The 12577-nt window shown below is 38.1% G+C and overlaps 1 long non-coding RNA gene across 1 annotated transcript in view; it reads right to left on the bottom strand.

The window, feature by feature from the left end:
• Positions 1–11479, bottom strand: part of LOC104496947 — a 15477-nt gene extending 3998 nt beyond the window's left edge. Inside the window, exon 1 of the long non-coding RNA XR_727822.1 lies at positions 11424–11479. This is a non-coding gene — a long non-coding RNA (uncharacterized LOC104496947). The remainder of the gene's footprint in view (positions 1–11423) is intronic.
• Between the last annotated feature and the right edge of the window lie 1098 nt (positions 11480–12577).

Raw genomic sequence — 12577 nt, 5'->3', positions numbered from 1 at the left:
CAGCGTTAACTACTTTATTTTTCAGATACGAATACCAACTTACTTTTTTTGAAAAGGGGACAGTTGTCCTATTTTATTATAATGTTTTTGCTCCTCCACAAGCAGAATCTGATTAGCCAATTCCTAGAAGATCAGCTGAGGGAAAGCTGAGAACGGAATGTCTCCATGGCACAGGCAATCCTCCGCCACCCACTACTGAGGGTCCGGGGTGTGAGGTAGAGCAGAGCTCCCAACTGTCTCAACTAGACATTCCTACCTACCCAGTGACATCTTCAAGGAAGGAGCAGCAATTACCATAGACAAGGTAGTCTGTAATTCTCCCTTCCACCGAGCCAACGTTTGCCAGAACATGAGAGATTCATTGCATGTGGAAATCCCAGTAGATCACCTCTGGGGACAGCTGCGCTATCTAAAGACAGAAGGGCTCAGCGCGGAAAAGGCAGGGAGGGGCTTTACACAAATGTCTCTCACTCTCCGGCCAAGCCTAGAGTCACGGATTTGCCGAAGTTACGGGCTTTGCCTTTTCCAAGGATATGTAACCACGCATGTTGATGAAAAAAGTAGAAAAGTCCAGCAAGTGCAGACTTCAACGTGTACCTTGGTCAGTATTTGCTATTGGGAATAAGACATTTTTTTTTTCCCCAGCAACAGACTCGATCATTCTGAGCAAATGTGAAGTGCAGCTATGTTCTTGTAAAGTATTCTATGGCAAACCCCTGACGTTTCATTCCAAAGTACAACCACAGCAGCTGAATGCCTTCACTTGTGCTGTCTCATTTACTCAGTAAATTCAACTTTCTATTCGGGAATAATACACCAAAAAGGAGTTAATCTATTAAAGCTATCAAAGTACCACAGGTCACGATTGTGGGCTCTGTATCTTAAGGCACAGCTATGTTTACTTCAGCTTTGGGCGGAGCAGTCGTCATAGCTATCAAAAATACGTATGAATATCAAGGGTAAGTTGCGTGTTGGGCAATCACCTTCCTTCAGATGTTTTTAAACTAAGGAAAATACTAAGGAAAATGACTTGTAAAAAATGTATGAGTTCCTCTTTTGCATCAAATACACTGCTGAGTGAAGGATTAATTTATCAATTCCATGGTGGTATCCATGAATACCTATCTTCAGAAATTATCCAAGGCAGTTAACAACAAACAAACCAGGCAGTTCCCACTGAAAACGTGAAAGGAAAAACAGCTCACAGCCTACACCGGGTAAATGACACTCGGTGGTTGAGTTGGGACGGCCGCATCAGAGTTCTTCAAGCAGGTTTGACACTGACCCTACAACTCTGGAGTTTCTCGGTTGGAAAAACCCCTCACCTCCACGTTAGGGTGCAAACATTAGAATAGTCAGTGATTTAAAATACTGAGCTTTCATATGGCCATAACAGACTCTCTAATGTCCTGTTCATCTACACTGAAGTGAGGAAGACACCTTATTTTTCTCTGTATGCCCGTTTTTAAAGTCTGGGAATCCATTTTAAACATCATTATAATTTTAATTCTCTCAAGCTAAATCTCATTCAAACAGTAAGAAAACATCTAGAAAGGGAAAACAATTAATTTAAGGCAAGACTTGTTTCCAGCACTATGAATTTCCCTCATGTCCCTAATAAAACAGAGGAGGACCTGCATGTACTACTATTATACACGCTTTAATGTCATGGCTATTTTTTTTAAAGCAATTGGGAATCAGTTTATTTTCCAATGTATTTTTTTTCTGATTAACTGCTATTACTGCAATTCTCAGCAAGGACTGCAAACTTGGATCTATAAGAAGTACATTAGTTTGGGTTTAGTGCAAACCATTAACTACCCGGGGACTTTGTGAATCCCTGTGCCCACTGCTCTGATCCACCTCCTGCGGTAGGGCTGCATCTGGACTCCGCGCCGCATCCCCTTCCTGCAGGATCCTGGACTATGCGACTCTGCCCCTCAAAACTGGGAGTCTAACGGGTCACCCATGGCAGGGGATTAAGTGGCCGGCATACAAAGGCCTCTTGTAAGGAAGGAACAAGCCCGAAATTATTCGGGCTTTATTAACTTAGTATATTTATCCCAGCTACTGAAGTAACCAGCTAGTTTGCAACACTAATGTAATAAAACGTGTTGCTAGCAGTATTGTATCAATATATTAGAAAAATCTGAACAACTAAGAGGAAAAAAAAGGTTTTCCTAAAGGAAAGGAGGAAAATATGGATAAACAAACACATCAAGCAATTTCAAAAGAAAGAACTGACTGTTGCGACCCTGTATGTACTTCTGAGTAATTTTTATTACTCTTCTGCCAAAATAGTAATAGCTTATTGCCAGTGTTTTACATTACTTTTTCCATCCTACTGTGTAAATCATGTTTCTTCCTTATAACAAGAGAGTGAAGTAATACTAATGTGAAAACTGTGACCTAGGTTAATCCTTGCTCTTTAAAAAGAATGTTTTACATTTATATTATGATAATGCTGAAGTTTGTACTGTGATATTAACATTAAAATGATACCTCAGAATTAGCAATGCTTATATTCTTGTTAAAATAAGAAACTCTTCCTTCTTTTCTTTTACAGGATATTGAAATTCCACTTGAACAAATGTGTGCAATGGAAGCAGAAAATAAAATGTAAAAAGGATTCTTCCCAATCTTCTGTAAAAGAAAACAAAGAATATAAAATTAAACTGCAAAATTGTCATTCTTGCACCCTCCTAAATGCGCTCCGACGTAAGCACCAACGTGGAAGACTGTATTTCCAAAGGGGAGAGAATACATGCTCTGATATTATCTGGGAAAAAAATGCATTGAAATTCCCCTGTGATGAATAGACTTTTTTTTTTCTCCTCAGGGTGACCTCTACCTTCAGAATATGATGGTTTTATTATGATTAATAAATTTCATTTCCACAGAGGAAAGGAACAGTGTCAGCTTAAACTTAAAGCAAGTGGGTTTCTTTTTAAATGCTAATTTTTAAACACGCCCTTGCACGACACCAAATTTAGAAGCTCAGAAGGTTAGCAGAATAGATTCTGATTTCCATGCTGAAAATAGTAAGAGGGATTTAAACTATATTGTCACACTGAAAATCAGTAAGCTAGTTCAGTCACATAGTCGCCGGTTCATTTATTCACTATTTTGCCAGCGTGCTTATTTCTCATTAAAATTAGTGGCATTTAAATGCTTTGTGATGATTTACACTGGAAATAATCACTCTAGGTAAGCAATTTACTAAAATTTAGGACATGCAAATGGCAAAGTATTTTGAATAAATTAATAGTCAATGTGATTATCTGTGTATTTTACAGAATGTTAAATCAATGTATCAAAACCAGTATGTGCACTCACAAATCCTTGTCCAAGACCACATCTGATGAACAATTTTGATGCCTCACTAATTAGAACAAGGTACGCTCCACTATTATCCAGTGTATTTGGAACAAGTATTCAGGAAAGAACAGAAAAAGGAAGAATGTTAGCCAGCGCTTTGTAACCCTGCTGGCACCGGTTCTTAAGAAGCTGGACTAACAACTTACTGGGAAATAACAGAAAAAAAACCCCCAACAACAAAAAACCTCCAAAACAGCGTAGCCATGCTCGCGTCTGCAACTGTAAACAATCCACCAAAAGCTCAGAATATGTTATGTTCTTCTTTATGAGTAATTCCATGTCTCAATTTCTTCAATAATTTTCAGTACAGGGTTTAAAATTGCTAAAAAACTACACAAAACTACATGAAAGGACTATTTGTTGACCACTGCACAAATTGTTTTTTTAAAAAAGATAAAAACAATCCACCAAAAGCTCAGAATATGTTATGTTCTTCTTTATGAGTAATTCCATGTCTCAATTTCTTCAATAATTTTCAGTACAGGGTTTAAAATTGCTAAAAAACTACACAAAACTACATGAAAGGACTATTTGTTGACCACTGCACAAATTGTTTTTTTTAAAAATGGTAATTGATTGCAAGATTTCCTTTAATGGGGCCTTTGAAATGGAATCTCTCTCTTTAAAACATCAGTAGTTGGTATTGCTGAAGTCTCTGAAGATCGGGGAAGTATGTGCCTCTCTACCTGTAATTACCATTTCGGGTTTATAAGTTTGTTGGCACTACGGCTGTATTTGCATACACATCTAAGATGCACAGCGGGGCTCTGATACTGGACGCATTTGTAAGCTCTGTAATATTATATATATTATAGGGTTTAATAATAGCAAGAATAAGGAAAAATCCACAGTATAAAATATGAACCAAGTTTACACATTTTCCTCAAGTGATTTGAGAACTATACAAGGAGAATTTTAAAGTTGATTTTATTTTTTTAGGAATCGGATGCACATATTCTTCTGATCATTATAATTCCCCCCCATTTTAAGTTTACATATTGCTGGAAGATCTATAGAAAATGATGAGTCTGTTTAAGAATTATAAAATGAGACATCAAAAATCTGGTACCATCTCAGCTAAATCTAACTCTGACGTAATCCCCCATCACTGCCATATTGCAAGTAAGTCAAACGTACATATCACCGAACAGCTCTTATTTCTCACTTGTCCACAACATTACGCACTCTTCACTAGCTTTGCTTGTAATTCAACGATCAAGTGATAAAGTTGCTGCTTCTTCAGATTGTTATGTCTTGAACCTTTAACCAGAAAAACCTTAAATTACTGAAATTCTTGTACTGACAATTATTAATAAATTTCACAAAAAGGAACTGAGCGGGTGAGACTTGGCTAACCGAGTGCTTTGGAACTGCTGCCCTGCATGTTCACCAGGAAATGGGCACCAGTGCAGGAAGTGCCTCTTGCTGGTGGCAGGTGGCACGGAAAGGACAATGCACATCTCTGTCAGGTATTAACGCAGAACTGCAGTAAAAGCTTAGCCAAAGATGGGACGATTTTAGTAAAGCACTGAAGGAAGAAGGAAAAGAAGGGTTATCTGCGTAATTTACGCAGATAAATTATTCCAGCCACTAACACCTTGCTCTTTCTCTTGGTCACATAAGTAAGAGGATGCCAAGACAGATGGATGACAGGAGCAGCAGAGCTCCTCCGTATGTGCACGTTACGCACCACGCTGCTGAGCAGTGTGCTGACCAGAACGGGGCAACACCGGGCACCAGTGGTAGTCCTTTAACTTGAAATTCTGTGCTACAGGAGGATGGTATCTGCTTACGGCGTTCAAAGCATGTGTAACCAATCAATTTATTTCATTTTGGATATTAACAGCGAGGAACTTCAGCACTTCAGTCTGCCGAATGAGCAACGAGTCTCTCTCTGTATCTCAGAAGGCAATGAGGAAAGACGTCTATCCCAAGTTTTTACTTAAGACCCAGGAAAATGATTGAAATCTGCTGATAAAAACAGTTTCCAGTAATTTTCCTTGATTGTAAGGGTTAAGAATGCTAAAATTCTCTATGCAAAGTTTAAAATGCACAATGTCAAACACTAAGATCATTCTACCAGGAAGGACTACAAAACACTTTTGTTTCATATCATCCTCCTCTCCCATGACTGATAATGCTTTACAGATTTGTGATGTGGATGAGAGCAAAGAGATAGGAGAGACAGACAGCGCAATGAAATAGTGAAACTTCAAGGTGTACTGCAGTGCTGAACTCCTGTACACCCTGAAACCATGAGGGATTGCCTGTTAGTGGAGTACTAACATTTGGAGGTTTTCACAGAGATGAAGAACATTGCCTACAGTCCACCACAGGGAGAGGCCGATAAGAAAAGATTTCTACGAAGGGCTCTTCATCAATACGTCGTTGATGAAATATTAAAAGCAGTCTACTTTTTTTCTGCAGGTTGGAGCATGAAGAAACTTGAGAAGCCTATTCTATACGCAGACACGAATTTCAAATTCTCAACTGTTTACTTATTCACGACACATCCGAATTTGGTCAGTTAAATTTCTTGCTAATTGATGGTCATGTTTTGCAGAAATTTTGGTCACTGATGCTCAGACCTGATTTTAATTTTTATTACTGTGTGCCAACCTGTAGCTTCTTTTTAGATGTTTACAGCCATGCAAAGGTGAGCTGCCAGCTTGTTAAACTTTTAAATAACTATGATAGATATTGGTTAATTTGCATAAATATAGATGTGCAGCCACCAGCAGCAGAGGTGACTTCCCCCTCAAGTGATGCTGAATAGCTGCTCTGGAACAGCCCCAGGGACGAGCCCCAGTTTTTCCTCAAGTTTCGCTTTTGCTCTCTGGATTTACACAAGCAGGGGGATTTCACTTGATGCCCAGTAAAAAAATCTAACATAATTCTATACTAACAACAACACCTTTCTGTATAATGTCTGTCCAAGAAAGTTAGATTTTATATATACTTCATAAAAACCAGCCACTGGGGAAACTGAGGCGTGCCAAGCGGTGACACCTGAGGCCAGCTGTATTACGATGAAAACCAAGTATTTCTTTAATCTGTAAAGCATTTTCCTATTACCACTGCTACATTTTGGGCCAATAAACCATGAATAAATTCTTATCTAGTTCAATAATAAATACACTGAGTACTTTGTTTATTAAATTTTAAAGAAGTCTTTTGTGCTTTGTTTAATATTTTAAATGTAATATGATGATCTCAACATATTAAAACCAAATCCTCGTTTCTTTTGTACTTGTATATAACCATACATACATGCACACAGACAAACCACCTTTCGTGTGTACTATTTCCGGTCTATCAGACAAAAAAAGGCTGGTTGCTTCATTGAAAACCAGGACAGAAGATGCACACAACAGTTATAAGCACTTGTTGAGGGCAAACACAGATTATTCACTATTTCTGTTATCAAAGGAGCTTCACATTGCAAATCCTCCATTTACAAATCACAGAACCTCAGCTTTACTTAATCTTGCCATGTTGTCACATTTGACTAGCCAAGCGAACTGACCTAGAACTGGGAGCACCGCGGAGGCAAGCTGTCAAAGAGATAATGACAAGGATGCCAGAAAGGGCTGCCAGTGTTCTCACTGGGTGAGAAAAAGGAATTAAATGCCACGAGAGAAGAACAGAGAGTAATCAAAGTGTTTACTGATTTTTATCAACTGATCCAATACCTGAACATCTTCACCACACAACTACCAAGAGCAGTAAAAGCTGTAACAAATGGAATTCCATATAAGCAATATATACAGCAGCAGTAAAGGCAAGTTTAAACCTCCAACATAAAGGACACTTGAATTTATAGCGGCAGTTTAATACTGTGCGTTAGTACTGCGCATTTCCTAGCTTTTCCAGAGCAAAAACTTCAGTATCTGCTATTTTTCACAGGGAAAAGCCGTACAAGCCTTAAATAAATACTGGCACAAAGACTTTACAGATGCTTCGTCATCTTCATGGTTTATTTTATCTGATTAGCGGAAGAGCATAACATAATAATAAAAGCATCTCATAGAAAATGGTTATTTTCCCAGTCAAATTGCTTCATGAAACAAAGTCAAACCCATAGGCAGCAATACTAAAAGGGAAGGACCTCTCACAACTGAACATGACTCTCCCCACAGTACTTCAAGAAGGCTGAAGGAACTACGTCTGCAACTGCGTTCTTCCCAAGCCGTCTGGATTACAGGTACTTCTCAGAAATTCCCTTCAGAGAGTTCAGTCTGATCAACATCTCCTCCTAGGCACGTAAGTCAAGGAGACCCACGCAAGCATGTTTGGCAAAATTTTGACCAGCTACGGTTGTTTCTGTACCTTAGCAGAGGTACACTGCAACAGGCACCTTAACCACTCCAAGCACTTTGTCAAACAGTAATTTGCTTTTCAGTAAGTATCTCCACGTTTGCTATTGTTCCATGAATTAAATCTGCAGTACAGTTGGTGTTGACAGGTTACTGGTGGTCCTCAGGAAAACTGCACTATTTAAAAACTGCCAATAATCTGTTCAAACTATTTCAATAGGACAAATGCCAATGTTCGCTTCCTTAAGCTGCCTGCTTTTATGAAATGCTTTTTCCTAGAATTATAAAATTAGACTTTTCAGAATGCTCAATCTGTTTTGGAGACTGTATCTTTCTCCAAATGGAGGTCAATAACTTAATCTAAGACTGTCAACTTCTAAAGCTTTATAATCATTTCTTTTGCACAGACACACACACACACACAGAGAATCCCGCCTCCTGGGGACAATTCTCCTCAAATATGTAAATAAATACAGTCACAATTGGACAGTTGTTATATCCACTTCCACCACACTTCATTTCAAATTCAGGTTTATACACAACACTCGCTTCTCTCTCTCTCTCTTATTTCAAACCCATATCCTGCATATACACTTGGGAGAAAAATAATACCAGGCATGCATCTGCACTGGATTTTTTTATTTGTAGATGCAAGTTGGGTAACTGAAAAATTCAAAGATGAAAGAGTGATATAAATATAGAATAATGCTCCTGCCCCATATTTACATAAAAACCATAAAATGTAATTCGTGGTACATCTTAGAACACACTTGGAAAAGACTCTAAAAAATACTTGTTTCTTTATAAACTATGAATTTTGATCTTAAAATGCCTAAAAGAAAAAAAATATATTGAGCACTTAGAAAAATGATTAAAAATGCTACAAATCCAAAATGAACGATGTTCTGCAACCAAGAGGTAAATAAACCGTGGGTTTATTCTAGGTCTCATTCTGATTTATTAGGGGCTTGATAGGTGAAGATGCCCATTGCCGCGATCAGCCAGGAACGTCAGGATTAATTCTCCCCTACTGTTCCCATTGTCAGAGCTTTGCTAGAGGAAAGTCTGCAGAAATCCTGGTTAAAATACCATCATCAAACTGATAGGACAAGCTCTGTTCTACTTCTGGTCTGTTTGCACACTCTTTAATCATGCCCGCCAGAGGAGATCTATCCCAGAGCACAGAACTTCTCTGCTGAAGGGTAATTATTTTCAGCCTCAGAATGCACCGGATGCAGTGAAGAGTGGAATATTTTTAAATTTCTCATGGAAGGATCCCTCTGTCAGATACTTGAAGGGGCTTCCTTTATACGACGTGCATGCAAGAACAGGTACACACACAAAGAAATGTGTTTATGGACGTGCTATCCATTCATTAACACATCTCTTCAGTCAAGATTACTCTATTCCCAAATCAAAAAAGACAGGATGTGGCTGAGGGCTAAGCATCCTCTGGCAGGAGTGATAAAGTATTAGGAAAAGAGTGAATATTACCAGCAGAATCACCCCAGACCTTCCAGTTCCCTTTGATGATAAAGTTCCAACCAGAAGTTTACTTGGTGTATTATTATTTGAAACCTACGAACACACACATTCTGTACAAGGAAACAATACAAACATACATATACTCACATGTCAAACATTGAGCATACTATCAGCATCTTCACTTGGTACCAATTTTACAAACAGTTGAATTACCGTAATTGCGTTTAGAAGCACTAAAAAAGGCACTATAAAATTGTACTGTAGGTGTTTCGCATGCATCTGAAAAACCACAGGAAGTTTAGCTTCAGCTCTTAAAGTTTATGTATCTCTATATATGCTCCATGTATTCAAACATAAACCATTGGATAATAAATTAGCTGAAAGTTAACTTACAGATTTGAAAGACCAATGCAACTTTGGCAACTTGTACCACAGGAACGTGGGCCATAGAATTATATTTTTTTTATAAAGGCAAAAGTCCTTCAAATTCCATGACTAAAACTTAGGTATACAAGAAACAGAAGATAAAGTCTTTCATTAGCTTTCTCCTTCACATCGTATCAGAGAAAAGGCACCTGGAGTCACCTGTGATTGATAAGTTCATCATATGGCCTAAATCATACCCAACAAAAATACCTTATTGTTGAATCAATTCAACAGAGGTAAGCAACCGGTAAACTGAAAAGTTTTGATAAATATACACAGAGATCCGTTTTATTCTGTGTAATATTCACTGAACTGACTGATAAATAAGAGCACTACATTTTTGAATGGAATGGCAAAGCAGGGATATACTGAATACGTATAATAGAGTATCGGACTCAAATTCTGCCCAAATTGAGGGGGAAAAATGTCTTTATTAGAGAAGTTATTATTGCTTAGAAGGGTTCACTCTGCAAACCACAAAACTGTTTTCAGGACAAGAAAAACATTAAAGACCCCGTGTCTATCCCAAGAATTTTGACTTAAAAAACTGCTAAAATAATTATTCTTACTTAGCAAAGCTTAGATTTGTAACTTAGTGGCCTCCCTACTACAGCTCACTCTAATCCAGAGCTGAGCAGGGGGCACAAGCGAGATAATTAAAGCCAAAATCAGTCTACGGAGATCAGGAAAGAAAGTGTCAATTTGACTTCAGTATTCTCAAAATGATCTAGGACTTTGAAAAATCTGTGTTAAATCAGGTTTTATTACAGAACAACTTTTCAGATTACCACCCAAAATGCTATGGCTATCATACAGATTATTACCATTTTAGCACAATTTGGCTTTAGTTATGATCTTCTTTTTCATAAATAAATGTTCTTTTTTTGTTTCTATGTAGGCCACCACGGCATAAATAGAAAACACTTCACCTTTCATTTATTGCTGCTGATGTAAAACTGTAACGAAACACTTCTTAAGACCAACATTAAGTGTCAAACTCTATCCCCTTTCACCCCTGAACACAAGCAGCATCTGTGAACTCGGCAGACTTCTGGCATAACATTATTGGCAGAATACGTCCCGCCGCTGTTCCTATTTATTCTGGCTTTTGATTTCTTACGCAGTGACATAATACCATCCTTACCTGAATTAAGACTTAAGACTGTTCAGACTCTATTGCTTAAAAGAGAGAAAATCCCTTGACATATTCAACAGATTTATAAATTACCGTTACCTTGTAAAAACATCGTTCATTCTTCCATACCCATGGCTTACAACACGCGAGGGTAGTAGCAAAGCAACTAAGAGTTTTTACTTACTAGAGAGCGATCCGCTGAAGACACAGACCCGCTCTCCCACTATCTTATCCATAGGATAGACTTTGTGAGTGCTTTCGGGTCTGCAGTACCCTTGTGGGCAATATTTGCCCCCAGAGCAGTGAAAAGAAAATTGTTAAACGGATAGCACTTACAAGGTCCTAGGTACAGCTAGGCTTTTCTCATTCATTCTGTCTGGCTTGGCTTTTTGCAAGTCACAGTCTCGACTGCACTGCACAGTAAGTTTTTATTAGAAGGTTTAACATATCCTTATTTACTAGGCCATATGATATTTAAACGGGAAATAAAACACCAACGTCAGCAACATAACCTAACGTCTTTTATACGGCAGAACCTATAGGCTGCAGCTACAAATTAATTAAACTGTTCCAAAGATTTATACTACGGACTTTCCTATGCTTTCTCTTACGATTAAATGCAGCATGTGAAAAAGGATATTGAGACCTGGATGGATGCATCAAGAAGTATCAATGATTGTTACCTGCAGAGGTGTTACAAGAAATTTCATCTGCTGCAACGAAGACGAATTGATTTCTGCAAGAGAAGATAAAATTCACAATACTGCTTGCTGACTGGGAAATGTGCTAGCTGCCAATTGACTTGATGTTTACAGATGGGGTAGGGGAAGGGTGCTTAATTTTAATGGATGTAGCAAGAAAAAGTGTTGACGTATTTCAGTGCTATAGAGTTTATAAGGATCATGAGGTAGACATGCTGGGATTTTTAAAATGAAATAATGGTGACATTTGGATATGGACTATGTACAAACTCTTGCATTGGAAGCTTCATGTTTAGTGTTACAGATATGTCAATATATTTATGAAGTCTAATAAAAATAAAACAATATTTATATTGATATAGAAACTAAAGGGCACTACTGCAAATATGTAAAAAGCATTTTTTGAAAAAAAATAAATCGCAATTCACTTCGTGCATCTAAAAGGAGGATATTGAAAGTAAAATATTTTGCTGTTTAAATGTCTAATATGAATGCAATCAGAAAATGAAATTTCTGCTATTTGCTAAAAAAATGACATAGTATATTCTCATATACTGTCATCCAAATACATAGAAAAGCCTTTTGCAGAATCTGAGGAGAATAAACTAGAGATATGAGTAATTTAATATAAACCTTCTCTTGCAAAATTCTTTTTTAAACCAGGTAACAGAGAAAGAGAAACGCTAAATACGCTAACATTTCAAAACGCAGAAAAATTCATTATGGCAGAAATCCTGGTTTGTCCTTTCTGAAGTCAAAGCAAACAGGATTTGGGGTAGTGGAAACCACTCTTAAAGCTTAACATCCAATGATTCCTTTATACCCATATACAGAGCTTCCTTCAATTATTTCTGTGTCTGCGGGATGAAGTTTTAACACGTGGGTGCTGTTCTACTCCGGACTGCCCGCTGCTCCTCCAGCCTGCTCTGCTGGGCAGTGGGAAAAGCTGGCTGGTTACGGATTGCACAGCTTTAATGCAAGAGTCTACCAAGGAGGAGCTAGGCAGAACTAGTTCTAGCTTGTGCTAAGGACAACCTGGAACACTTTGTCCTGCAAGCTGTGGAAAGCGCCGTCAAGCATGAAGTACTCCGAATGTCCTAACGAGCAGGAGCAAATGCCTCTTGGGGGAACAGAAC

Source organism: Buceros rhinoceros, unplaced genomic scaffold (genome assembly GCF_000710305.1).
Source record: "Buceros rhinoceros silvestris isolate BGI_N320 unplaced genomic scaffold, ASM71030v1 scaffold8087, whole genome shotgun sequence".
NCBI classification, from domain to species: domain Eukaryota; kingdom Metazoa; phylum Chordata; class Aves; order Bucerotiformes; family Bucerotidae; genus Buceros; species Buceros rhinoceros.
Note: the sequence above shows the minus strand (reverse complement) of the source record. Positions and strands in the feature narration are given on the sequence as shown.